The sequence below is a fragment of the Saimiri boliviensis genome, chromosome 1, assembly GCF_048565385.1.
Source record: "Saimiri boliviensis isolate mSaiBol1 chromosome 1, mSaiBol1.pri, whole genome shotgun sequence".
Classification (NCBI taxonomy): Eukaryota; Metazoa; Chordata; class Mammalia; order Primates; family Cebidae; genus Saimiri; species Saimiri boliviensis.
This window is the reverse complement of record NC_133449.1, coordinates 191197800-191225500: the sequence shown is the minus strand read 5'-3', so window position 1 is coordinate 191225500 and position 27701 is coordinate 191197800. Positions and strand designations below refer to the sequence as shown.

Genomic DNA, 27701 nt, shown 5'->3' with positions numbered 1-27701 from the left:
ACTGGTGGACCTGGCTGACCCCTATTGTCACCCCCATCATTGTTGTTTGCCTTCTGTTAGTGTTGGCCCCTTTTTTTCCTCAGGTTTTTACAGACCCGCATGGGGGAAATTTCCAGGGCAGCAGTAAACCAGATGCTGCTTCGCCCCTGTGCCTGACTCCCAACCGAGGCACCAGCCAACTGACCCTTCTCCCACACTTTGCCCCTGTTCAGCAGGAAGTAGCCAGAAAAGAGCGGCGCCCTATATCAACAAAAGGGTTGGAATGTAAGGCCGGTTTGGGGAGGTTGGACACACCCACCTCTGCACCTGGCACCAGGCTCTGCACTCCGAACCTAGCTCTGTCACACGGCTCCCCTGGAAGGCTCCAGCTGATGCAAGACTCCTGTCCGGCTCTCCCACCGGAAAACCCGCCCAACAACCCACCAACCAATAGCGGCCCACCCCGTCTCAATCCCACTCCCCTGGAGTCAATCAGAGCACCCAGCTGTTGCTCGTTTCTCCTAGCCATAAAAACCCCATGCCCCAGGAAGTTGGTGCTACTTCCTTGGCCCCTTTCCGCAGGACCATGGAACCTCGCCCAGGAGCTGAATAAATTGGATTTTCATTTTCTTATATTGGCCTCAGTTTCCTCATTTTAAACTCGGCAATAAACCTTACAACCAATCAGCAGCACACATCCCCTAGCCTCCATCCCCCCAAACTATCCTTAAAAAACCTTAGCCTCTGAATTTTCAGAGAGACTGATTTGAGTCATAAAACTCCAACTTCAGTGGCTCTGCATAAATTAAACTCTCTATTGCAATTCCTCTGTCTTGATAAATTGGCTCTACCTGGGCAGTGGGCAAAATGAACCTCTTGGGTGGTTACCCTTTCACCCCTATGGAGGCAAGGTCAGGAGCTGGTAGCAACACCTAATGCTTTGCCATTTCAGTATCTACAAGGAAGGGGTGTTTGCACTACTTGGCAAAAGATGCCAAAGCCAAGCTCTCAAGAACAAGATATTTTGTTTTGTTAAGATAATCGGGCTTTCAAAAAGAAAAGAAAAGAAAAGAAAAGAAAAGCACTCAATACTAGCAAAAATGTTGATGTAAATGATACTACTGATGCTGATGTTAATGAGCATGATGGTAGAGTGATTTGCAATGTGTTCTTCACAGTGTAATGAATACATGTGAAGCAGATCAGCTTTACTACATAAAAAGTCAGACAAAATAGTCATGGGTATAGGACGAGATTGAACTGAGGACAAAGTCAAAAGAATGTCAGCTTTTACAAAAGGATGGAAGAATTAAAGCTATGGAATAGGTAGACAGAAAGTAATCTAAGCAGCAGGAGAAACAAAAGGGAACGATTTTACTGAATAATAGAGAAGAAAGAGTTACTTGGCCAAGTAAATATTGCTAGAGTTAAAATGTTGTCGCTGTAGTTTTTTTTTATAAAAGGTATGAATATTTTCCTTAAAGAAATATTTTGAGACAAATAAAATTTTAGATTTTCACCCTTTTTACCCTTTAAGTACATGGTCTGAGCATCATTAAAATACACAATACTCACCAAAGTAACTAGATCTTGTATTTCTATCTTTAGATACTTCTTTAAAAACATTCCCAAACAATACAGACAGAAAAGAGAGACCAAGAATTCACAATAATTTTTGAAATACTTTTAAAATAAAAAATTTTCATTTCTTGACTTTTAGTGTTTGTTGTATCTACCCGTTTTTAATGTATTCTTTTATCTTCCTCTACCTCTGCACATGTATAACATGTTTAATTTATTTAGTGACAGTAAAAGTGGCAGAGAGACATATGAGATAATCAGGTCCTTTGAATAATATGCAGTACATGACATTTAATTGAAAAAACCATGGGTTGCCAAGTAATAGAGCTTTGAAGACCCTGGCTTATTTATAACTAATTGTTTGACTCTTCATGGACAACAACTGAACCAAACATGTAAAATTATAAATGTTTACATGTTAGTGTCTCAATAATTATTCTCTGTACTTTATTTTTTAAATAAATTCTACTTTGTACAGCTAAGATATACAATATACTATGGGATACATATAGATAGCAAAAAGGTTACTAAAGTGAAGCAAATTAACACACCCATCATCTCACAGTTACCCTTTTTTAATTTTTGTAACAAGAACAGCTATAATCTACCCATTTAGCATGAATCCCATATACAGAACAATTTTATGACCTGTGGTCCTCATGTTGTACATCAGACCTCCAGACTTGTTCATCTTATATATCTGCTACTTTGTATCCTCTGACCCACATCTCCCGGTTTCCTGCCCCCTAACTCTCCAACCACTATTTCATTCCCTGACTCTTTATATTTGATTTTTTTAAGATTCTGCATATAAGTAAGATCATGTAATATTTTTCTTTCTATGTCTGGCATATTTCATTTAGCATAATGTCCTCCAAGTTCATCCACAGCAAATGGCAGGATCTTGTTTTTTCTTTAGAGCTGAATAACATTCCATAGTATATATGTAACATGGTTTCTTTATCCATTCATCTATTGATGGATACTTAGGTTACTTCCATATCTTCATTATTGTGAATAATGCTGTAAAGAACATGGGATTGCAGATACCTTTAGAAGATGGTGATTTCATTTCCTTCAGCCCAGAAAAGACTGTATGTATGGTCACATGGTAGTTATAATTTCTTTAGAAACCACCATCCTGTTGTTCATACTGACTATACCAATCCATATTCCCACCAACAGTCTGTACCTTACTGAATAACTTTACAAAAAAAAAAAAAAAAACTAAATAAAAGGAGACATACACTAAGTTCATGGAATGGAAGGCAATTCTGGAAAACTGATTTATGAGTTAATGTAATCTCAATAAAAATCTGGAGAGATACTTTTGGGGGATTTCACAAAGCTGACTCTGAAATTATGTTAATGCAAAGGGTAAAAATATCAAGATATTCTTGAAGAAAAATACAGATTTTGCTCTACCAGTTAGACCTATTATAAAGCAACATTAATCGAAACACTATGAAACTGGCACAGAGAAAAATAGAAGAGAATTTAAAGCATAGTAATATATTTTCACATATATGCAAAAATGATAAATGCCACAGATAACACTGCTAAGCAGTGGGTTTAAAAATGATTTTTTTTAGTAAATGGTGGGCGTCATATTGCAGGGGTAGTGAAAAAGTGAAACCACACCCATAGCTCACACTAAACATAAACATCAATTACAGGATGATTAAAGACAAATGTAAAAGGCAAAACTCTAAAGTTTTTAGAAAATAATATAAGAAACTATGAGAGATAATACAGACAACACTGTTCATGAGAAAAGACTAAAAATTACAACCACTTTAAAATCCAAAATTCCATTTATCAAAACACAACCAAAGAAAAACAGTGAAAGGACAATCAGAAAAGATAGTAGACATTTGCAACTTACATAACTGTGAAATGGCTCAGAGCAAGAATACATAAAGAATTCTTAGAAATCAGTTAGAAAAACAGCCAAAAAGCCAAAAGAAAAAGTGGTTAAAAGGTACATATAGGCACTTTAGAAAAGAGAAAATATAAATGACTAATAATATAAGGGAAATGAAAATTTTACTACTACATATTAAAATATTGGCAAAAGTTTAAAATACCTGATGTCATCATGTGATAGAGATGATAATTTGCATTCATTGTTGGTGAGAGTATAAAAGGTTACAGTTGCTTTAGAATACTTTGGTTAAATCTAGTAAAATGGAAATGATGCTTAACCCATGACTCACTTATATTATACATGAGAGAAACTCTTGCACATGTGCACTGGCATATATCACAAGAATATTCATAGCAACACTTATAACAACAGCCCCAACGTGAAAACAACCCAAATGCCCATTAACAACAGGCAATTATGATACATTCACATAATGGGATATTATACAGTAATGACAATGAACAAAGTACAAAATGGATGAATCTTAAAGACATAATATTGAAAAAAGCAAAATACAAGAAAGCACACATAATACGGTTCAATTTATAGAAAGTTCAAAAATAGGCAAAACTATATTATTTAAAGACATATACATCTATTAAAAAAACAAATAATTACAATAAAGATCAGTATATGATTACCATGGGAAATAACAGAAAGGTAGTGAAGGGAGTGTAACAGAGTGCAACAGAGACCTTTTGATACAGAATATTTTTAAAATGTTCTATTTCTTGACGTGAACAGTGGCTACAAGAAAGTTAACTTTTTAAGTATTTTTTTTACTTCACACATATGTTTTATGAACATAAAACGTGTTACTAGAAATTCTAATGATAAATATTAGCTTAATAAATGTAGTTTCCCATTCGAAGTTTTTTCTGCTATGCAAAAAACTAAAATCTAATTGAAAAACAGAGGACAGTTATCCATCATTATATGTGTGCCCCTGAATAGCTCACTTGCTTTTAAGTGTCGTTTTCCTACTACACGAAATAATGGGTTTAAATCTATCCTTAAAATTACTTCAGGTTCTAAAATTACTGAATTTTCACTATATCTCTCATTTTTTTTAGGTGAGCACTATCAGGACCCCAATTAAGACTCATGTACACTTCCTACATTCTTTTCATTCTCCATTGTACAGCAAAATGAAAAAAAAAATGCATATGTAATGTCAAATAGACATACACATAAACATAACATTTCAACTGTCATTTAAGGAACAATGATCAGTCAAATTGTAAGCATGAATTACTATTTTTGTCAGCCCAGTAAGTGCCAGGGGCATAAATAGATACATCTTGCTTCCACTTATTGTATGTTTAAAAACCCAAACATACAATAAGCATTGTTTGAGAGCTGAAATGTGTGAAAGATAAATATAATATGCATTATATTTTGTGGTATTGTAGAAATTAACCTTATTAAAGTTAAATTTTCTACTGTCCATTCAAGTGTAGGCGACGTATTGATATATCAGCTAATGCCTACACTGGTTCTGTCAATTACCTGTTTAGACTATTTAAGAGAGAAAATGAAACCGAAAAACTGAATGAATTCTTAGTCCATTTCAACACAGTCTGAGTAACATAAATTTCCATGCAAAACCCGCTAATAACATATAATACTTCTCTTCGGGAAGATGGTATAAGTCCATCAGCATTGTAATATGAAAAATATGTGCATAAATGTTAGATACTGCGTTTGACAAATAAATTAGTTTTTGATACATATAAACTTAAGAACTGCCACCCTCAAAAAAGTGATTAAATACCAAAAATGGCAATGAAGAGTGAAAAGAATGAGGAAAAATAGCATGAAGTGGAAAATTCTTAGCAAATTACAGGAAATTCTTTTCTCTTCATAAGAAAAAAATTCTGATTTCAAATTACAGCTGAACTTTCCTAAAGTTCATCATTCATCTTTCAAATAATTTAAATAGAAGCTCTATTAGGTGGTTAATCAAAACACTACTATGTTAATGCCACCCTTCTTTGTAGAAAGCAATAATTACAATACAAATATCACTATGATGAAAAACAATCATTTACAAATTGTGATTCATTCTTGCTGTTTTTCACCATCTGCTTAATGCTTCTCCCATAGTTTATCCCACTATTATCTTACTAGAATTCTCACTGCTTCCTTAATCTATATAACAGTTGTGTAAATTTAATTTATTTGCAATATTTAGAACCTAATTCCATCTATATTAATTAGTTATCTGTCCATTGGGCAAGGTCAACATATTCAACCCAGGGACACAAAAACAGAAAATCTTTGTAACTACTGGCATGGCTTTTATTTTTGAGTAATTATCTCTCCCTAGTTATAGTACACAATTCCAAGTCACCGTCATCTCTAGCCTGGATCTCTGCACATGCCTAACTAGACATCTTGCTTCCACTTCAGCCTATTTCGAAATCATTCTCAAGCATCAGCCAAGTGATGATGTAAAAAAAACAAACTGATCACATTATGACTCATGCTGAAACCCTTAAATAGCTTGCCATTAAGCAAAATCCTTACCATGGCCTAAAAGTCATCCATTCATCAATGTCACTTGACTACCCCTCTTACTAAATAACAGACTAAAGGTGGCCTGTAAGTTTCCTGACTCCACTCTTTGCCTAGCTATTATTTGTTCATCAGTTTTCAAATTCTACAGAGGTTGTTCTGAATTCCCAACCTCAATAAAATCACCATATGAAAGTTTCCTATGTTTAAAGCATTCACAGAATTTACCTTAATTTGCTTATATATTTATCTAAGTGGCCATTCATATCCACACTATACATAAGCTCCACTTGGATACGGACTGCCTATTTTACTTACCATTGTATTCTAGCATCTAGAACAGTATCCAACACAGTAGCGTCTGTACAATAAACATTGGTCGAATTAATAAGTGCTGATGATAGTAATTAACAAATAAACAAGTACAGCTAAGAATTACCAATGCCAAATCCAGCTGTTAATACTTAAATTTAGAAGGACAACTAAGGTGGCTGATGAGACACAGCCAGGAAATGCCTTTCCCACTGAAAGAAACAAAAAATTGACTAATCCATCACATTTCAAACAGATCTTTTGAGAGAAAATACTGAAAGTCAAAAAAGACATAATGCAGAAACTGTGGTGAAAGAGGGTAGAAGCGGGGAGGCCTTCATGGAGTTACCAAGTGCCAGGACACACTTCCAGTCCTGAATAGGTCCTAAGGAAAGAGAAAACCTGCCCAGAGAGCAGGCCAAACCTGCGCCAACCCCAGAAGATTTTTCAGTGCACGGTGCAGCTACAGCAAAATGTGACCACAGGCACCCATCACCAACAGCTGGCCTTCTTCCTCTGAGAAGTTGTGGATCCTGCTGGCTGCAGGCCAGGAGAAAGCAGGGCTGCCTTTCCCATGGAACCCAGGGACATCTGCTCCTCATGTTTCTTTGTCCGCCTGCTCTTCCCAAGACTGCCTGCTTGGTCACCCCACAGGAAGGTGCCACACAGCACAGCCTCCACTGCCTCACCTGAGTATTTTACCAGTGGTCTGGAAGGAGTTCAGCCCCAACAGCATAGCTCGTGTTTGACTCTAAGGGACAAGAGGAAAAAACTTGGGCCCAGCCTTGTCTCCAGGATTTAAGTACTCCACCCACAGATACTGAGTAGAGATTTGTGGCCAGAGCTTGGTCTGTGAAGGTGCCCCCACTCTCAGAACACTATAAAGAGTGTGGTGAGTGTTTCTGTTCTGGCATGGGAGCTGGGCGTCCCTCCTCCACACGACCGGTCCAGGAAGGATACAGCCTGTTAACAAGCTGCAGCTTCTACCCCAGGGAGCCCTGTGGCCCATAAAAACCTGGAACAGTCCAGTGATCTGGGTACAAAAGGCTTGGAACAACTCTAGCTATTCGGGACTGCTCCTGAGGCAGATGACATAGGGAGTGCCAGTTTAGAGGAACACAATCTAGGTGGGCCCCATAGGCATCAGTTGGGCAAACATCTATGCTAAAGGTGCCACACCAGCTGGACACCCTCACAGTATCAATACTCTGCCAAGATCATCCAACCTAGACCCACTGTATCATCAGTCCACCTGTAGACACACACTATGACCCTCTCTGACTCTGCCAAGCTCAGAGGACCAGCGGGTCCCCAGGGAGTTGTGGGTCTCCTGGTAACTTAACCTTTGGCTTGTACAACCCCTAAGGGAACAGCAAGCACAGCCCACCAAAGCTCCCATGGGGCTGAGGAAAAATAGGCCCCCAATTGAAGCAGGCTACACCAAGGCCTAAGAACAGACTCAGTGAGGGAGTCATCTCCTGTCCCCCACCTTCCCTTCCCAGAGCACACACAATGAAATACAAGAGGCACATGGCTGAGTAAGAACCTTTCTCCTAAGTGCCATCTACTGAATTGATGCCTGAATTACAGCACCAAACAAAAATAAATTTCTTCAACATAACACCCAAGAAACCCCAAACAAGGAACTAATCACAGCTAAGAAACTCAGGGTCTTAGCCCTTTGACAGCACTCAGAAACGATGCCAATCACCTATACATAATATACACCATATTCAAACCATCAAGGGGAGAAAACATGAAAACAAAAGCATCAACCAAGTGACGGCTACGTCAAAAGAAAATGAAACACCAGCTTCCTCAGATAAGGGGGACTCAGCATAGCAACTTTAAAAATTCAAAACATCAGAGTATTTCTTTCCATCTAAAGTATCGTATTAAGTCCCCAGAAATGGATCTTAACTAGACTGATGTCTGAAATGACAGACAAGAAGTCAGAATCTGGATGGCAAGGAAATTCAATGAGATTCAAGAGAAAACTGAAATCCAATACAAGGAAGCCAGAAAAACCATCAGAGACATGAAAGATGACATAGCCATTTTAAGAAAAAAACAGACTTAACTTCTGGAATGGAAAAAAATCACTATAGGGATTTCAAAATATAATTGGAAGCCTTAACAAGAGCCTAAACCAAGCTGAGATGAAAATTTCAGCACTTAAGATCAGTAACTTGAATCAAACCAGTCAAACAAAAATGAAGAAAAAATAATTGTAAAAATGAGCAAAGCCTCCAAGAAATATTGGATTATGTAAAAAGACAAAACCTATGACTCACTGGAATTCCTAAGAGAGACAGTAAACATGGAAAACATATTTGAAGATATAAGCCACAAAAATTTTACCAGTCTCACTACATGCAACTTCAAAAATGTCAGAGAACCTCTGCAAGATACTGTACAAGACAACCATCCTCAAGAAACATACTCATCAGACCTTCCAAGATCAATGTGAAAGAAAGAGGGCTAGAGAAAAGGGTCAGATCACTTATAAAGTGGGGTCCATCATGTTAACAGCAAATTTCTCAGCAGAAAGCCTACAAGCCAGAAGAGACTGGGGGCCTATCTTTTAGCATTCTTAAAGAAAAGAAATTCCTACCAATTTCATATCAAGCCAAAGTAAGCTTCATAAGTAAAACAGAAATAAAATCTCTTCCAAACCAGCAATTGCTAAGGGACTTTGTCACCACTAGACAAGACTTACAACAGATCCTTAAGGGAGTTCTCAATATGGAAACAAAAGAACACTATCTGCTACCATAAAAATTCACATAAGTACATAATCCACAAACTTAATAAAGCAACTATACAATTCAGACCACAAAGCAACTAGCTAATAATACCATAACAGGATTAAAACCTCACATATCAATATTAACCTTGAATGTCAATGGTTTAAACACCCCACTTAAAAGGCAAAAAGTTGCAAGTTGGATGAAAAAAAATAGGACCCATCTTTCTGTTGTCCTCAAGAGACCCATCTCACATGTAATAACACCCATAGGCTCAAAGGAAAAAAATAGAGAAAAATACATAATGCAAACTGAAAACAAAAAGAGCAGGGGTTGCTATTCTTATGCCAGATAAAGCAGATTTTAAACCAACAACAGTAAAAAAGTACAAAAAGGTCATTATATGATGATGAAGGGTTCAAATAAATGAGAAGATTTAATTATCCTAAACATTACACACCAAACACTGGAACAGCCCAATTCATAAAACAAGTACTTCTACATTAACAAAAAGACTTACACGGGTACATAATAATAGTAGGGAACTTCAATATACAAATGATAGCATCAGATAGATCATCAAATCTTGTAACAGATTCAGCACAACCAACTGGACCCAGTAGATATCCCCAAAATACGCCACCCAACAACCAGAGAATATACAATCTTCTCATCAACACACAGAACAAACTCTAAGATTAACTGCATACTTGGCCATAAAGCAAATCTCAATAAATTCAAATAAATCAAAATAATACCATATATTCTCAGATGAGAATGGAATAATAACATAAATCAATACCAAAAGGGAAAAAAATGATCAACATCATTAATAAATCAAAACCACAATACGATAACACCTTACTCATGCAAGAATGGCCATAATAAAAAAAATCAAACAACAGTAGATGTTGGTGTGGATCTGGTGAACAAGCAACACTTCTACACTGGTGGTGGGAGCGTAAACTAGTACACACGTTATGCAAAACAGTGTGGAGATTCCTGAAAGAGCTAAAAGTAGAACTACCATTTGATCCAGCAGTCCCACTACTGAGAATCCACCCAGAGGAAAAGAAGTCATTATACAAAAAACATACTTGCACATGCATGTTTATAGCAACACAATTCACAATTGCAAAAACATGGAACCAACCCAAATGCCCATTAATCAACAAGTGGATAAAGAAACTGTGGTGTGTGCAAGGTTGGATTGACATACACAAATCAATACATGTGATTCATGACATAAACAGAATTAAAAATAAAAACCACATGATCATCTCAATAAATTCAAAAAATACTTTCAATAAAATCTGGCATTCCTTCATGATAAAAATTCACAACAAATTAGGCATCAAGGGAACAAACCTCAAAATAATAAGAGTCATGTATGACAAACCTACAGCCAACATCATACTGAACAGGCAAAAACAGGAACCATTCCCCTTAAGAACTAGAACAAAACTTGGAGATCAAAAAGTCCAAACAAACAAAAAAAGAACTGGAACAAAACAAGGATGCCCACTCTCACTATGTCTCCCTATGACATAGTACTGGAAGTCATAGCCAGAGTAATCAAGTAAGGGAATGAAATAAAAGACATCCAAGTAGGAAGATAAGAAGTCAAATTATGTCTCTTCACTGACAATATGATTCTATGACCTAGAAAACCCTGAAGACTCTGCCAAAGGGTTCCTAGATCTGGTAAACAACTTCAGTAAAGTCTCAGTATGCTAAATTGATATACAAAATCAGTAGCATTTCTAAACAACAACAATATTAAATCTGAGAGCCAAATCAAGAACACAACCTCATTTAAAATAGCCACAAAAAAATAAATAAAATACCTACAAATACATCTAACCAAGGAGGTAAAATATCTCTACAAGGAGAACAAAAACATACTGTTGAAGGAAATAAGACTATGCAAAGAAATGGAAAAACATTCCATGCTCATAGATTGGAAGAATCAATATCATTAAAATGGCCATACTGACCAAAGCAATGTACAGAGTCACTGCTATTCACATCAAACCACAAACATCATTTTTTATAGGATTAGGGAAAATTATTCTAAAATTTATATGGAACAAAAAAGAACCCTAATAGCCAAAGTAATCCTAAGCGAAAAGAATAGAACTGGATGCATCACACTACCTGACTTCAAACTGTGCTGTAAAGCTATATATTGTAACCAAAATAGCATAGTACTGGTACAAAAACAGATACATAGACCAATGAAACAGAATGGAGAATCTAGAAATAAAGCCACATCCCTGCAATCAACTGATCTTGGGATAACTGGTTAACTATACGCAGAAGAATGAAACTGGACTTCTACATATCAACATACACAAAAATTAATTCAAGATGGCCAGGTAGGGGGGCTCACACCTGTAATCCCAGCATTTTGGGAGGCCAAGGCTAGCAGATTACTCGAGGCCAGGAATTCGAAATCAGCCTGGCCAACATGGTGAAATCCTGTTTTTACTAAAAATACATAAAAAAAAAAAAATAGCCTGGCATGCTAGCACATGCCTGTAATCCCAGCTACTTGGGAGCCTGAGGCCGGAGAATCATTTGAGCCCTGGAGACAGAGGTTGCAGTGAGCCGAGACTGCACCACTGCACCTCAGCTGTGGTGACAGAGTCAGAATCCACCTCAAAATAATAATAATATTAATAATTCAAGATGATTAAAGAATTAAGTATAAGACCAAGAACCATAGAAATCCTAGAAGAAAATCTAGAAAATACCCTCTGGATATCAGTCTTGGCAAAGAATTTATTACTGAGTCCTCAAAAGCAACTGCTACAAAAGCAAAAATTGACAAGTGGAATCTAATTAAACTAAAAAGCTTCTGCACACCAAAAGAAACTATCAACACAGCAAATCAAAAAACCTACAGAATGGGTGAAACTACTGGCAAACTATGCATCCAACAATGATCTAATATCCAGACTCTATAAGGAGCTTAAAGAAATTTCAAGCAAAAAAAAAATGAACCCCATTAAAAAGTGGGCAAAGGATGTGAAAATACATTTTTCAAAAGAGGACATACATGTGGCCAACAAGCAGGTGAAAAAATGCTCAGTATCAATAATCATTAGTGAAATACAAATCAAAACCACAATGAGGCTGGGCACCGTGGCTCACACATGTAATCCCAGCACTTGGGAAGGCCGAGGTGGGTGAATCACCTGAGGTTGGGAGTTGGAGACCAGCCTGGCCAGCATGGTGAAACCCCATGTCTACTAAAAATACAAAAATTAGCTGGGTATAGTGGTACACATCTGTAATCCCAGCTATTTGGGAGGTTAAGGCAGCAGAATCACTTGAACCTGAGGTGGAGGTTGCAATGAGCTGAGATTGTGCCACTGTACTGCGGCCTGGGTGACACAGTGAGACCCTGTTTAAAAAAAAAAGAAACCCCACAATGAGATACCATCTCATACAAGTCAGAAGAGCTATTATGAAAAAGTCAAAAAATAGCAAATGCCTGCAAGAGGTTATGGAGAAAAGGGAATGTTTATACACTGCTTGTGGGAATGTAAATTAGTTCGGGTACTGTGGAAAGCAGTGCGGTGATTTCTCAAAGAAATTAAAAACAAATTATTAATTGACCCAAAAATCCCATTACTGGATATATATATATACATATTTATGTACACATCCAGACACACACACACACACACACACACACACACACGCACACACACGAATTGTTCTCTCATGACACAGTATCAACACAATATGTTAATCGCAGCACTATTTACAATAGCAAAGACACAGAACCAACCATGATAGATTGAAGAAAGAAAATGTGGTACATATACGCCATGGAACACTATGCATTCATAAAAAAAGAATGAAATCATGTCCTTTGCAGCAACATGGATGCAGCTGGCAGTCATCAACCTAAGTGAATTAATGCAGGAACAGAAAACCAAACCACATATTCTCATCTGTAAGTCAGAGTTAAGTACTGGGTGTACATAGACATAAATACAGGAACAACAGGCACTGGACACTAGTACAGAGAGGAAAGAGGAAGTGGGGCAAGCACTAAAAAACTGCCTATCAGGTATTACGCTCATTACCTGGGTGACAGTATCATTCATACCCTAAACCCCAGCATCACACAATACACCCATGTAACTAACCTTCATATGTACCCCCAATCTAAAATACAAGCTGAAATTACTTTTTTACGTCAAAAAATAACAGATATTGGGAAGCCTGCAGAGAAAAGAAGATGCATATACACTGTGTTGGTAGGAAAGTAAATTAGTTCAACCACTGTAGAAAGCAGTTTAGAGACTTCTCAAAGAACTGAAAAGAGAACTATTATTCAACCCACCAATCCCATTACTGGCTATATACACAAAGGAAAATAAGCCTTTCTACCAAAAAGATACATGCACTCATATGTTCATTGCAGCACTATTCACAATAGCAAAGAAATGGAATCAACCTAGATGTCCATCAATGGTGGATCGGATAAAGAAAATGTGGTACATATGCATACAGAATACTATATAGCCAAAAAAGAATGAAATCACGTCCTTTGTAGCAATGTAGATGCAAAAGGCGGCCATTATCCTAAGCAAATTAACATAGAACATAAAAATCAAAAACTGCATGTTCTCTCTTATAAGTGGGAGCTAAACGCTGGGTACACACAGACATAAAGACAGGAACCAAAGACACTGGGGACTACAAGAGGCAGGAGGAAGGAAGGAGGGCAAGGACTGAAAAATTATGTATTGGGTACTATACTCACTACCTAGATGACCCCAAACCTAAGCGTCAGGCAATATACCCTTGTAACAAACCTGCACATGTACCCTCTGAATCTAAAACATGTAAAAATTTTAATACCTAAATTTCGGGGGTTTTGTGACTTTACTGGGGAAGAATATGTGGGGATAAGGAGTGGAGAAAGGGATTGTTTAAAAAGGTTAAGGATTTGTGTCTGAATTCAGGCTTACAAAGTTGATAAACAACTACTTTAATCAATTATTAACTTTTAGTTGGAGAATTTTAAATTGGTAAACAAGTATTATTAGTCATCATTTATAACTCTGGAGAAACTTTGGTAAGCTTATAAAGTGGAGATAGAGCACACATATTACAAGAATTACAAATTTAGACATTTTTTCATATTATGAAAAATGGAACATATTTCCGTTTAACTTGGGAATCTATAAAAACTCCTTAGACTTTTGATCCAAATAAGAACTGTGTTTAATTTATAAAATACATCATGCTTATCTAATCCTTTCCTAGGACTAGTAAAAGAATTGCTTTTTTTTATTTTATGCAACTCTAATCTTTTTAATAATGCAAAATCTGAAAACCTTACATCAAAATATTGTCATTAATTTCTTTTAGGATACAGGAAAAATTCAACCGGAGCAAAACTTATTGTGTTATTGAAATCTACATCAAGAGCAAAAATAAATTATGTTTTCCAAACATTATGCCTTAGAGTGACATTTTTAGAGCACTCATTTAGAAAAAAAATTCTAAAGAGAACATGTAATTTTAAAAATTATATAGTCATATAAGAAAAGTAGGTGTTAAAAAGAACTTTTATCCAACTAATATATTTGTCTAATCACATACATACAAAAGAAAACACACACAGAAACATCAAAATGGAGATTTATTTATTCTCCCATAAAAATGGAGATATATCATAACCTTCAAGGTTGTCAACGCAACCATGTACCTGTTTAGGTATAAACTTGATACTATGGGAAACTAGTGTTTCATTATCAATGACATCATTCATATATTTCTAAAATATTTCACATTCTATATAAAGTTCAACTTTTTAAAAGATTTTAAATCAATCATAGGAATATGGTTTTAATAACCATGTAATTTACATTTTTGTTCCTTTAAAATTAAAATGTTGACTGGCACAGTGGCTCACACCTGTAATCTCAGCAACAGGAGGCCAAGGTGGGAGGAGTTTGAGACTAGCCTGGGTAACAGGCCAGTTGCCTAGGTGTTAGCCATGTTAGCCAAGCATGGTGGCACGCATCTGTAGTCCCAGTCACCTGGGAGGCTGAGGCAGGAGGATCACCTGCACCTGGGAAGTTGAAGCTGCAGAGCCATGACTATGCCACTGCACTCCAGCTTGAACGACAGAGCAAAACCCTGTCTCAAAAAAAAAAAATTAATTTCAGACCTAAACCTAAGTGTAATTATGTAATTATAAGAAGCTGTGGTAGAACGTTTTGCCGCAGCTTCTTTATAGTTACATACTTATACTTGGCTATAGGTCCTAAAAGAGATTCTTAAAAAAACAGTGTCTTGTAGGCAAGGGATATTTATCACACAACTTTTAAATTAACTTTTATTTAAAGTGAGGGATATGAAACTTTTTAACATTTTATTTATTATTTTTCTTTAGCCTATTCCTGCTGAATGCAGGCAATTGTTTAATAATACTGCATATAAACAGAAACCTAAGAATATTATACCAATAAAGAAAACAGGAACCTAAATTTAGACTTATTAAAATACTGACGAAAGATAAAGATGTTCATCTGAAAGTCTGCAGTGGGAGTAAATACTGGGCCTGGTGATTGTCAAGAACAAATATCCTTAGTATTAAGATTGACATGGTAGCTTAATAGAATAGCATATAACTCAAGCTTACCATCCTTGTTAGAAATATATTGTTAAAATTTTGCATTTTTTTACTTTCTATAATTATTTTTTCTAAATATAAAAAAGCATATTAATTATTAAAGACCTACAAGATTTAGAAATGCATAATATAAAAAGTGAAGTGCCCTGCAATGTCACCAGCCAGAGAAAATGACTATTTACTTCAAGGTATTTACTCTTCTCACATTTTAACTTTTAAAATATAATTATAAAATGTTTAATATTTATAAGATAGAATCGGTAATAGCTGGGTTATGAAGTATAACACTTAAACTGACATCCTTGAATCCTCTAATAACCATTTAGGAAACTGAATATATCTGAAATGATTGACAGTATCAGTATGCTCCTCCCGGTATACTCCAGAGACAGAAAGAGAGAGAACCAAGATCCATCCAAGTGCATTTAAGAAGGCCCGTAATAAAACAGTCAAAGTTCTCCTAATAAACTCTACCTTTTCTGAAATAACTACTACTCTAAATTTTTAATAATTCTCTTACATTTTGGTATCCTAAATAAGAAAGACATTGTTCAATTTTGTCTATTTTTGAACTTTATAAAAAGGGTATGTATTCTTCTACGACTTGTCTTTTTATCTTTTTAACACTGTATCTCAGGTATTAATGCATATCATTCTTATAGCTGCAGTATATTCATTTTATTTCTATCTTACAGTATCCTTGTCCATGAATTTGCCGCAATTTATGTATTCACTGAAAGATATGGGATCTTTAAAGTTATTTGCTATTATAAACGAAGTAATAATAATTAAACATATCCTAGTCTAGGAGTACAAAAGTATCACTAGAGTACACATCTAGGAGTGGAACTGATTAAGTCCTAGGTTAAGCACATTTGCATCATCATGAAACAATGACAAACTGTGTTACAAAGTAGTTATATTATATACACTCTTCAGTTCTGAATAAGAGTTCCATTTGTTCCATGTCATCTCCTACATGTAGTATTTTCATACTTTTAAAAATGTTTGCCAATCCAGTAGGTATAAAATCGTTTCTCATTGTGCATATTTCGTATTTTTCTTTACTATATTACTCATCAATTTATAAAGCTATTTTATATCCTTTATTCCAAAGAGGCTTAGATTTTTATTGTTCATGTTATAAACAAAGAAATGTAGATGCACACATGTACTTCTGTCAAAAAAAAAAGGATGAAAATTTTAAGAGATCTTAATAGCAGTCTCTACCACCAACTAGATGAGTGAGTGAACTTTCCTATTCATGTGGTGGGAGTGTGTAGATGTGTTTGTTAAGCTTTTGTGGGTTTTTTTAACTTAGGTATAACTTCTGTGTACATATGGATACATATATAATACAGAGTGTATGTCTTAATATGTGTCAGGCTTGATATACTTTTACAAAATGAAAATTTTTACTTTGGCTTTACGTTGGGGATTTTTTGCACTTTCTTAATGACAAATGCTATTAAGAATTTTGTCATATGCTCATTGGCCATATATCTTTTTTTGTGAAATGCCTGTTTAAGTCTTTTACCCCATTTTACAAATAATGGGCTTTCTGACTTATTAATTTTTAAGAATCCTTATATATTACAAATATCTTCTCACTGTGAATTATGTTTTCACTCTATAGTCTTTTAATGATTATAAGTTATTGATTTTAATGAAATATAATTTATAAATATTTTACTTTATGGTTACTGCTTTTCATATTGTGTTTAAGCAATCTGAACATCAAAGTCACCTAAAAGAAAAGGTAACAGTAGCTAGCAGACACACAGTGCTGGGCGCTTGTCTCTTCCCACTAGCCAGAGTGGAAGACCTGATAATTCACATCGTACTGTGTAGAGTACACAGAAGTCTTTCCTCAGTAGTAGAGAATAGGTAGCTCTAGATCAAACACTTGAAAACTTGTTGTGCAACTGGACTTACTGCTTCCTCTTTTATATCTGCCATCATCAAGTGAATACACCTGGGATAGTTTACAGGTGTATGAGAAACAAGTAGAACTGAGCTAAATCATATCAGTGGTCTAGCCAGCCTGTGCTAGTTAACAGTAAACCAACCAAGATTAGTAGAAATGCCTAGAAGATACCCAAGTGACCACAATGTTGGAGCAATAAGCTTATTGTTGTAATGCTACTAAGATTTTGTAGTTGAGGCCAGGCATGGTGGCCCATGCCTATAATCCCAGCACTTTGGGAGGCTGAGGCGGATGGATCACAAGGTCAGAAGAGCAAGACCAACATGGCTAACACAGTGAAACCTCATCTTTACTAAGAATACAAAAAATTAGCCAGGCATGGTGGCATGCACCTGTAGTCCCAGCTACTCAGGAAGCTGGGGCAGGAAAATTGTTTGAACCAGGGAGATGGAGCTTACAGTGAGCTGAGATTGCACCACTGCACTCCAGTCTGGGTGACAGAGCAAGACTCTCTCTCTCTAAAAAAAAAAAAAAAAAAAAAAAAAAAAAGATTTTGTGGTTGTTTGGTACACAGCAGTATGTGGCAATGTGTAACTGATACTTTCATGTGGCCAAAAAAAAAAAAAAAAAGATTTCTGGCCTTAGAGTGATTGCAGAGCTTTGTAATACTTCAAAATGATATCTTTTTCTGTCATTTAAAATAAGAGGGTTGATTTAGAGAAAAGGTATTCAATGGAATTTACATGTTTCAGAAAAGAATACCTATATTCAGATAAGCTATATAATTTCAGTAATAGATTTCCTCACCCAAGTCTCTCATGTTGACACAGACATGTACTTTAATAAGGACTCTTTGAGCTGGTGAGAAGTCTCTCAGGAGAAAACTGTGATTGTCATTCTCAGTGTCTATTTCATAAAATCATGTGAGTTAGAGGTTCTTCACAAACTTAAAAACTTTGTATTACTGAACTTTTCAAACATACCCTAAAGGAAAATAATACAATAAAGACTTATGTATGTATTATGCAGGTTCCAGAATTATCAACATTTTGTCAATCCTGCCTGTTCTAACCCCCCTAGTTCCTTACCATCTTTTCTTAAAACTATATTAAAGCAAATTACAAACTTCTTGCTACTTGATTCTCATAAGCTTCTGTATACAAGTATAGGTGATTATTATTTAAAATCATTACCACACTTTTATTACACCTAACAGAATTAGTAGTTATACCCTAGTATCATCAAACAAATTTCTCAACTGTCTCAAAACAAATACAGCTGGTATTTTCAAACTATGATCCAAACAAGGTCCATACATTGCAGTTAGCTGTTAGGTTTCCTAAGCCTCTTTTATATCATCCAATTCCTTATTTCAAGTCAGACTATTTCAAAGGTGATGTGCTGAGTATTTCCCATTGTATCACATTATAAGGCACATAATGTCTCGTCATCCCACCTGTAGTGGTACTAAAATTCATCGTTAGTTTAAGTGTCAACACCCTGACTCCTCCATAATAAAGTTTTCTACTCACTCACCTACTGGTTGAGCATCTATTGATAATCTCTTCCTAAAACTATTATTTCAGTGGAGGGTTGCATGACTATAATTTTTCTAGGTCTAATTTCCTCTGTATGTTGCTGGAATTCTTATAACAAAAAAAGCCTCTTCACGTACCTAGCAACCCTGAAATATAGTTTCTGTAGTAAAGGCAAGATAACTAAAGGAAAAGAATCACATATTCATTATTTTCAAAGTAATGAGTTGATAACCTCGTAAATGTCAATAAAGATCAATATTTGATTTTTCACTTATTTTTAAAGTATCATGAATTCATGTAGTATGTTTTACATGTTTCATATAGTATGGATTTTTTAATGTTTTGATACATTCCAGAAATTAATATTTTAGATATTCAAATTAACCCATCTTATGGATCCCTTCAATTGACTCCTGCAGCCTTTTACTATAATGTCATTAGTTTTGCTGTCATCTTTGCCCCAGCACTAATAATTAGGTTCATTTGTTTCCTTCACTTTCATTTTTAATGACTGTCATTTTATGTAATTATTTATTCATAAAAAATATTTACATAGCTGCATGGTCAAACTGTGTAATAAGATAAACTTATGGTCAAACTGTGTAATAAGATAAACTTATGGAAGTTTAGCTTCAATGTCTGTCACCTCTACTTAATGCTTTCCTCCCTCATAGGTAACATTTTTGGTTTGCCCATCTACTACTTTTTTATACAAAGATGAACAAATACTTCGTATATAAAAAATACAGGCCAGGAACCATGGCTCACACCTGTAATCTCACCACTCTGGGAGATCGAGACAGAGGATCACTTGAGCCCAGGAGTTCAAAACTAACCTGGGCAACATGAGAAAACCCCATCTCTACAAAAAATACAAAATTCAGCCATGTGTGGTAACATGCACTTGCAGTTCCAGGTACTTGAGGATCTGAGGTGGGAGGAGGATACCTTGAGCCGAGGACGTTGAGGTTGCAGTGAGCTGTGATCATCCCCTGCACTCCAGCCTGCACTATTACAGAGTGAGACCCTGTCTCAAAACATTAATATAAATATATATGAATATATGTTATATTATCTGCTACAACACATTATATATTATATAAAGGCATAGTGTGTTTATAATATGTATTGTATAAATGTAATCTTAATATAACATATATAAATTAACATTCTTTCCTTTCTTACACGAAACGTATGCTATAAACATTGTTTTGGTACCTTGCACTTTTCATTTAAGTTACTCTTAATATCATTCCTTTTCATATTTATTTTTCTTTTTATAACAGTATAATAATTGATTGTGTACCTATACCATAGTTTATTCATGCAATCCACTTTTTTGATACTTGCTTTGTTTTTCTACTCATTTGCTATTTAAAATAATAATAATAAATAGCATTGCATTAATCTTTCTGCTGGAATCCTAGGGATTGCTCGATTAAAGGGAAATTTTATATAAATGTTCACTAAATATTATCAAATTACCCTCAATAGAGTAGTAACACTCCTACAAATAATACATGAAAACACATGTTTCTCCACAAGTTTGTAACAGAGCATATTGTTTAGGATTTTTTACAATCTGATAGATCAGAAATGGTATCTCAGTATAATTTTAATAAGCAGCATTCCTGTTAGGAGAGAGGTTGAGCCTCTGCCATATGTCTAAGGGCCCATTCAAACTTAGTTTTTTTTTTTTTTTTCGGTAAGCTGTCTATTAATCTTCTGCCTATTCTTCTGTAAGATTAATGGTCTTTTCACTTTTAGAAATGATTACATTATATAAGTTGCACATTTTTTCCTGGTTTATCTCTTTTGACTTTAAATTTACATCCACTTTGGGGCAAGCTAAATGTAAACTGCCTCCATTTCTCAACAGAAGTCAGAAGGATGAGAATTCATTTGTATGCATGACTTTATTGCTTTACAGTAGAAATGGACTTTAAAGGACAATGTTCTCTAATTACTAATTACTGGTTTAAAAACGCCTTCACACTGAAGGGTTCTAAAAATGAAATGATGGTTGTTGCTAAATGTCTCCCAATAGTTACCTGGATTAGAGTTAAATCATTTAAGCAGACATTGTGCAATGCAGTTTTCATTGGTAGGTTCACCTGAAACTAACTTAGCCTAAAGTCTGATGTTCTAATGATACCATGAAATTAAATTTTATGATTACAGTGAGGATTTGGTTAAACCCACTTAAAAAAATTTCATTCTTGGGGCTTCATCTATCCATTTCAACAGTGCTCAGATCAGGTGCAGAAATATAAAATTTTTCCCAGAGACAAATTTTGGTCCTGCTCAAAGGTATTATTTTAATTTGTCCTACTTATAGAGGTAGCATAGCCTTCTACTGCAATAGCTACCCTTTAAGATGCTCACCCTCACCCTCAGTTTGGCTGATAAGCCAAATACATAGGTTTTAACTAAACAAATTGTTTCTAAAAAGAATAATTTCAAACTCACTATTTCTCAGTATTTTTTCTTTCAATAAACATTTATTGAGTACCAACTATGTGTCTGGTACCTAGAAAAGAGACTGAGATAAGACAAAGACAGCAAGGGAGAAGTTTCTTGTGTCATGGGTCAGTATAGCCAAAACAGCAGAAAATGAACATAAACTCAAATAAATAATAGCACTTAGTGGTATGTCACAAGAAGAAAACAAAATGGGCTAACAGAAAGTAACTGGAGAGGCTCATTTAGAATGAGTAATGAGGGGAAAGACTCTGCTTAGGGAGGTAACATTTGAGCTGAGAGCTGAATTATAAAGAGCTAAAATCACAGGGATCTAAGGAAGCAAGTGCCAGGCAGAGTGAGTAACAACAGCAAAGGAGGCAAGCCAGGGGTCCCCAGCCCCCAGGTCATAGACTAGTACTGGTCCAAGGCCTCGCAAGATGTGAGCGGTGACAGGTGGGTGAGTGAGCATTACCACCTGAGCTTTGCCTTTCGTCAGATCTGCCACAGCACTAGATTTTCATAGGAACGCCAACTCTACCATGAATTGGTCATGCGAGGGATCTAGGTTGCACACTCCTTATGAGGATCTAACTAATGCCTGATGATCTGATGTGGAACAGTTTCATTCCAAAACCATAGACACATTCATAAAAAAGAAATGTCTTCCAGGAAACCAGTCCCTGGTGCCAAAAAGGCTGGGGACTACTGGGCTAAGCAATAGTGGCATGTACAAGGAAAAGCTAGAAAGCCAGACTGTGGAGCACAGTGAGTAAAGGAGGGCATCCTTTTACATCCAGGGAGTTTTAGGTCTCTGTTCCTAGGGTAAAACAAACAGAATGTTAGAAATGGTGCAGATATGAGAAGGTATCAAGGCAGCTTTGGTTACTTCATTGTCTTCATTTGTATACAGGTCTTTTAGTGTGATTATAAAAGGAAAAAAAAAGTGAAGATATTGAATTTGCATCTCAAAACAGGAATCCACCTAAAATATAATTTACTTTGAAAAAATATCAAATACTATACATACATACCGGTTTCTATCATTATACTTCTTAGTTGGTAAAACAATGTTGATTTTCTACCTAGCAATTACCCCACCTTCCTTGCCACCAGAACCAATTTGTTAGATGTTCAGTTAACAATGTATTCAGAGAAGGTGGGGCTAGCATCGGGGAATGAATCATAGTAACTACAAGCAAACCGTGGCTATCCCATTACTCTTTTCCAGTGATTCCTTTAGGGGTGATCATATGAGCCAATTTTTGTTAATGAGAACTAAAACGAAGTCTAATGTGACACTTCTGGAAAAGTTTTATCTAATAAAAGGAGAGAGAGATGTTGAAAAGAAACACAGGAAGAATATCCCTTATTCTTCCTGCTTCTTGCTCTGGACATTCCCATTTGAAAAACTGATATAGAACCCTGATGGTGCTGAACTGCTGACCTAGCCAACCCTGAACTGCCTACCTTTGGACTTTTTATGAGAAAGCTCGTATTTCTTCAAGGCACGTTTAGTCACATATTCTGTTATATACAGGCAATGGCAACCTCAGTAACACAAATGGACATTGCATTATGTTTTTTTGGTTCATGGCTTTTACTTTAGGTTATTTAGCTATATACTTTGTGCTCCCCTAAATGTCCTGAATTATAAAAACAAAGAGTAAAGGTAGAAGTTCTACATTAAGACTCCACAAGAGAATGTTCCTACAAATCAAGTGTGTATAAATTATATGCTGCCTATATTCTTCTGAATCCTTTCCACCGTGCATTCTATCTTTAACTTAATTACATGTCATCGTGCACCAAACCAAGTAGGGACTAAACCATAGACGAAAACATCTTATTCAAGAAGTCTTTTCCTATAAGAAGAAATATACATTTCAATGCTCTTCCATTATTTTGAATCGACTGCATAGCTACTGTATAAAGAAGTCCTTAATAACAGATATAGTTACTACAATTTCTGTGGTTAAGTAATGTATGTGTGACTCCATACAAAAAGGAGACCTATGACTTTTAAGTTAAAAAAAAATTCCAGTTCAAAAAGGTTTTGAGTCATTGTATTACAGTATTTTTGGACATAGAAGACATGCAGCTTGAGAGGAAAAGATAATTTTGGACATTCTCATGGGAGGAGCAGATCCAGAGCCCTGATACTGTGCATTTACAAAGTACCTAACATAGTTTTATAAATACTATTATCTCATTTAATTAGTTTCAAAGCATATGTAATTGTTCCTCTTTCCAAATTAGGAGACTAAGGCTCAAAAACAGGTACATAACATGCCCAAAGCAATTAGCTAATAAAAGAGAAAAGAGGTAAACCCAGGTCTGTCCAGTCAAGGATCTTTCCCTTAAACAACATGATGCATTAATACCAACGATGGCATTAAAAAGCCCTCCACAATCCAGGCTCTATCTTATTCTCTGGCTCTTTTTCTTGCCATTTCCTTACTTTGCAAGAAACCCTGATCTGCCTATAGTTTCTTACATATATGATGCTCTTTCTCTTCTCTGGAACTTTGCTCCTACCTTGCCCTCTATAAATAAGTGTCCTTCTCTTTCTCTGCTCATCTTCCCCTGAATGACTTTTACATATTCTTTAAGTAGGTAATATGCCTCCATTAAAAATCATTCCGTAATTTCCCCTGCCAAGATACATGATATTTCTCTTCTCCCAAAATACGTACTAGCATTGTTCTTGGTATCCTGTATCATAATTATATTTGTGCATTTGTCCCCCTCAACTCTACTGTGATCCTTCAGAATGGAAATGTTCCTTTCCCCCATCTTTGTATTTGCACCTAACAAAGGGATTAGCACAAAAAATATGCTGAATTAAATTTGCCTGATAAATACATGTGTAAGTAAACAGACTAGCCAACCAGTCACATTTCCTTCAAAAGGAAGGATTTACCTTCTAATTTTTTCTTGCCACAGAGAAAAACACCCTGGAAGAGGATCTCATATTGACAGGAAAATGTCCAACAAGATTTATGAAGAATACATCAAATTGGGAAGCAGTTTCTGAACTAAAATACTTACTAATAATTATGAAAAGAAAGTATATAATAGCACAGCTCTCCAGAAGTCCTTTTAATCATATAGTAATATATAGCTCCAAACATGTTTCCTATCTCTGTTTTAAGAGTTACTATTAGGCCAGGCGCGGTGGGTCATGCCTGTAATCCCAGCACTTTGGGAGGTTGAGGAGGGCAGATCACAGGGTCAGGAAATCGAGACCATCCTGGCTAACACAGTGAAACTCCGTCTCTACTAAAAATACAAAAAAAAATTAGCCGGCTGTGGTGGCATGCGCCTGTAGTCCCAGCTACTTGGGAGGCTGAGGCAGGAGAATTGCTTGAATCTGGGAGGCAGAGGTTGCAGTGAGCCGAGATCGCACCACTGCACTCCAGGCTGGGAGACAGAGGGAGACTCTGTCTGGGAGAAAAAAAAAAAAAAAAAGAGTTACTATTAAAAGTAAGAAGCATACGCCGGGCGCGGTGGCTCAAGCCTGTAATCCCAGCACTTTGGGAGGCCGAGGTGGGTGGATCACGAGGTCAAGAGATCGAGATCAACGTGGTCAACATGGTGAAACCCCATCTCTACTAAAAAAAAAAATATAAAAAATTAGCTGGGCATGGTGGCGCGTGCCTGTAATCCCAGCTACTCAGGAGGCTGAGGCAGGAGAATTGCCTGAACCCAGGAGGCGGAGGTTGCAGTGAGCCGAGATCGCGCCATTGCACTCCAGCCTCGGTAACAAGAGCGAAACTCCGTCTCAAAAAAAAAAAAAAAACACACACACACACAAAAGTAAGAAGCATACGAGGAAGTTTGCCTCCTAACAATCAGTCAGTAAATTCTGAAATGCAACTTCAGCCAAGATTTGCTTTAAAATGTTTTAGCATAACAGCAAAATAATTTCTTTGTTTTTTCCTTGACCTATCTTCAGCCAAATAAAAGAGTTTTTTTTTTTAAGTAAAAGTACAACACAGCTAAAGAAAGGATAGAACTGCTTCCCACATTGGTGCTAGATTTAATAATATACCAGAGTTTATATTTTGTGTCCAAGCTTTTATTTGCCTTCAAAAAGACTGCCGTACATGAAGAAAAATATATGAAGTAGAAAAAAAAATCAGTTTGAAATGGTTAAGAGGCTGGCGAAATGGTAACTACTGTGATATATTTACATTTGGCTCATAGTTCTCATCTCATAGTTCTCAGGTTAAAAGTTCATTAAAATCACCAAACTTAAGGGTGCTAAGAAATGCAAGCATTTAATTCAGAAGACAAATATATTTTTTCATAGCTCTAGGGAAAATAGCTTTTTTTCTCTAAATCTTCTGGAAGTTTTGGTAATTATGTTAGAAACAAGAAACACAGAAGACAGTGTAGGCTCTCCAAATAAAGGTTAAAGTCATTCATCTATTAAAATGTTTCCATACGTCTGTATACAACAAGGTTTATTGTTTCCCCAACACCTTAGCAAAATGGAATGGCAATTGCAAAGGCACATGACCAGTGAGTAAGGGCAGGAATGTGCGTAGGGAAGGGAGAGTATGAGGTTGGAAGGATTTAATCTTCAGCCACCTGACTCTTGATTTAGTGCCCTTTCCTTTAAATTACAACTTTCTCTGAAATATCATTTAAAGTATTGAAACATTCTTTGTCCACATTATAAAGTCCAACTTTCAAACTCACAGAACAAAGAAATAAAAAACAATACTGCATGTTTAGTTGATAAATATTATAAATGAAAGTGGGATCTCTACACCAAGTTTAATAATGAATGAAAAATTCTTACAGTTAAAAATATGGTTAGAAAATTCAGCACATTCAGTTGTATGCTTCCGTCTTCTGCTTTGATCCACATCAAAAAACTAAATCAAGAAAAGCTTAACTGTCTCATGCTGCTGTTCACTAAATACAAGATTATCTTTGTGAATAAGACTTTTCAATGTGCTGCTTTTTACATCTTCTGATAGCAGAAGTAACCACTGTTCTTGGGGAAAAAAGAACTGAAACCAGCCAAACCTTAAAAGTCATGATGGCCTTTAGGAGTGAGAGAAAGCTTATCCCTTAATTGCTTACCTACTTCCCACTCACACTTATTATTGGGGGTAAAGTTTGTTGCATATTCTCCAGAGAGCACTTTTCACTTCTTTGTTCCTAAGGCTGTGTAGATCAAGGGATTCAGCATGGGAATCACTACTTTGTAAAACACTGAGGCTATTTTGTCTGTGTTCATGGACTGGCTGGAGTTGGGCTGTAAGTACATGAAAATGATTGTGCCACAGAAGATGGACACAGCAGTGAGGTGGGAAGCACAGGTGGAGAAGGTTTTCTTCCGCCCTTCAGCAGAACGCATCTTTTGAATGGTGACACATATGAAGAAGTAAGAAATGAGGATGACCAGGAGGGTGAAGAAGACGTTGAAGCCAACCACAAAGAAGACCACCAACTTGCTGATGCGTGTGTTGGAGCATGAGAGAGACAGAAGTGGAGGAATGTCACAGACGAAATGATTAATCTCATTAGAACCACAGGAGAGTCTGAAGGTGCCTGCTGCATGGATAGAGGCATTGAGGAAGCCAGAGACACAGGAACCAATAGCAAGGAGGGCACACACACCTGCTGTCATGGTGGTGGTGTAATGAAGGGGCCTACATACCACTGCATGGCGGTCATAGGCCATGGAGGCCAGAAGGCAGCACTCAACAGTGGCAAACCCCACAAAGAACTGAGCTGCAAATCCATTGTAGGAGATGACCTTGTCCCCTGACTGCAATGCATCCATTGTTTTGGGGGCTACAGCTGATGAGTAACCCAAGTCTACAAAGGAGAAGTTACTGAGGAAGAACTACATCGGAGTGTGGAGATGGGAGTCTGAGTGGATGATCACCATCATTCCCCGATTCCCAACCATCGTGATGAGGTAGATGAATAAAAATGCCAGGAGGAGGGGTATCTGAAGATTGGGGTCATCTGTTAATCCCAAGAAGATAAACTCTGTTACTTCTGTGCGATTCTCCACTGTGACAAA

At 36.3% G+C, this 27701-nt stretch overlaps 1 protein-coding gene and 1 pseudogene across 2 annotated transcripts in view; both read right to left on the bottom strand.

The window, feature by feature from the left end:
* Positions 1-27701, bottom strand: part of DTWD2 (DTW domain containing 2) — a 231033-nt gene that overhangs the window by 70505 nt on the left and 132827 nt on the right. The gene's annotated exons all lie outside the window — the stretch shown is intronic.
* LOC120363563 (olfactory receptor 5B21-like) overlaps positions 501-27701 on the bottom strand; it is a 35424-nt pseudogene continuing 8223 nt past the window's right edge.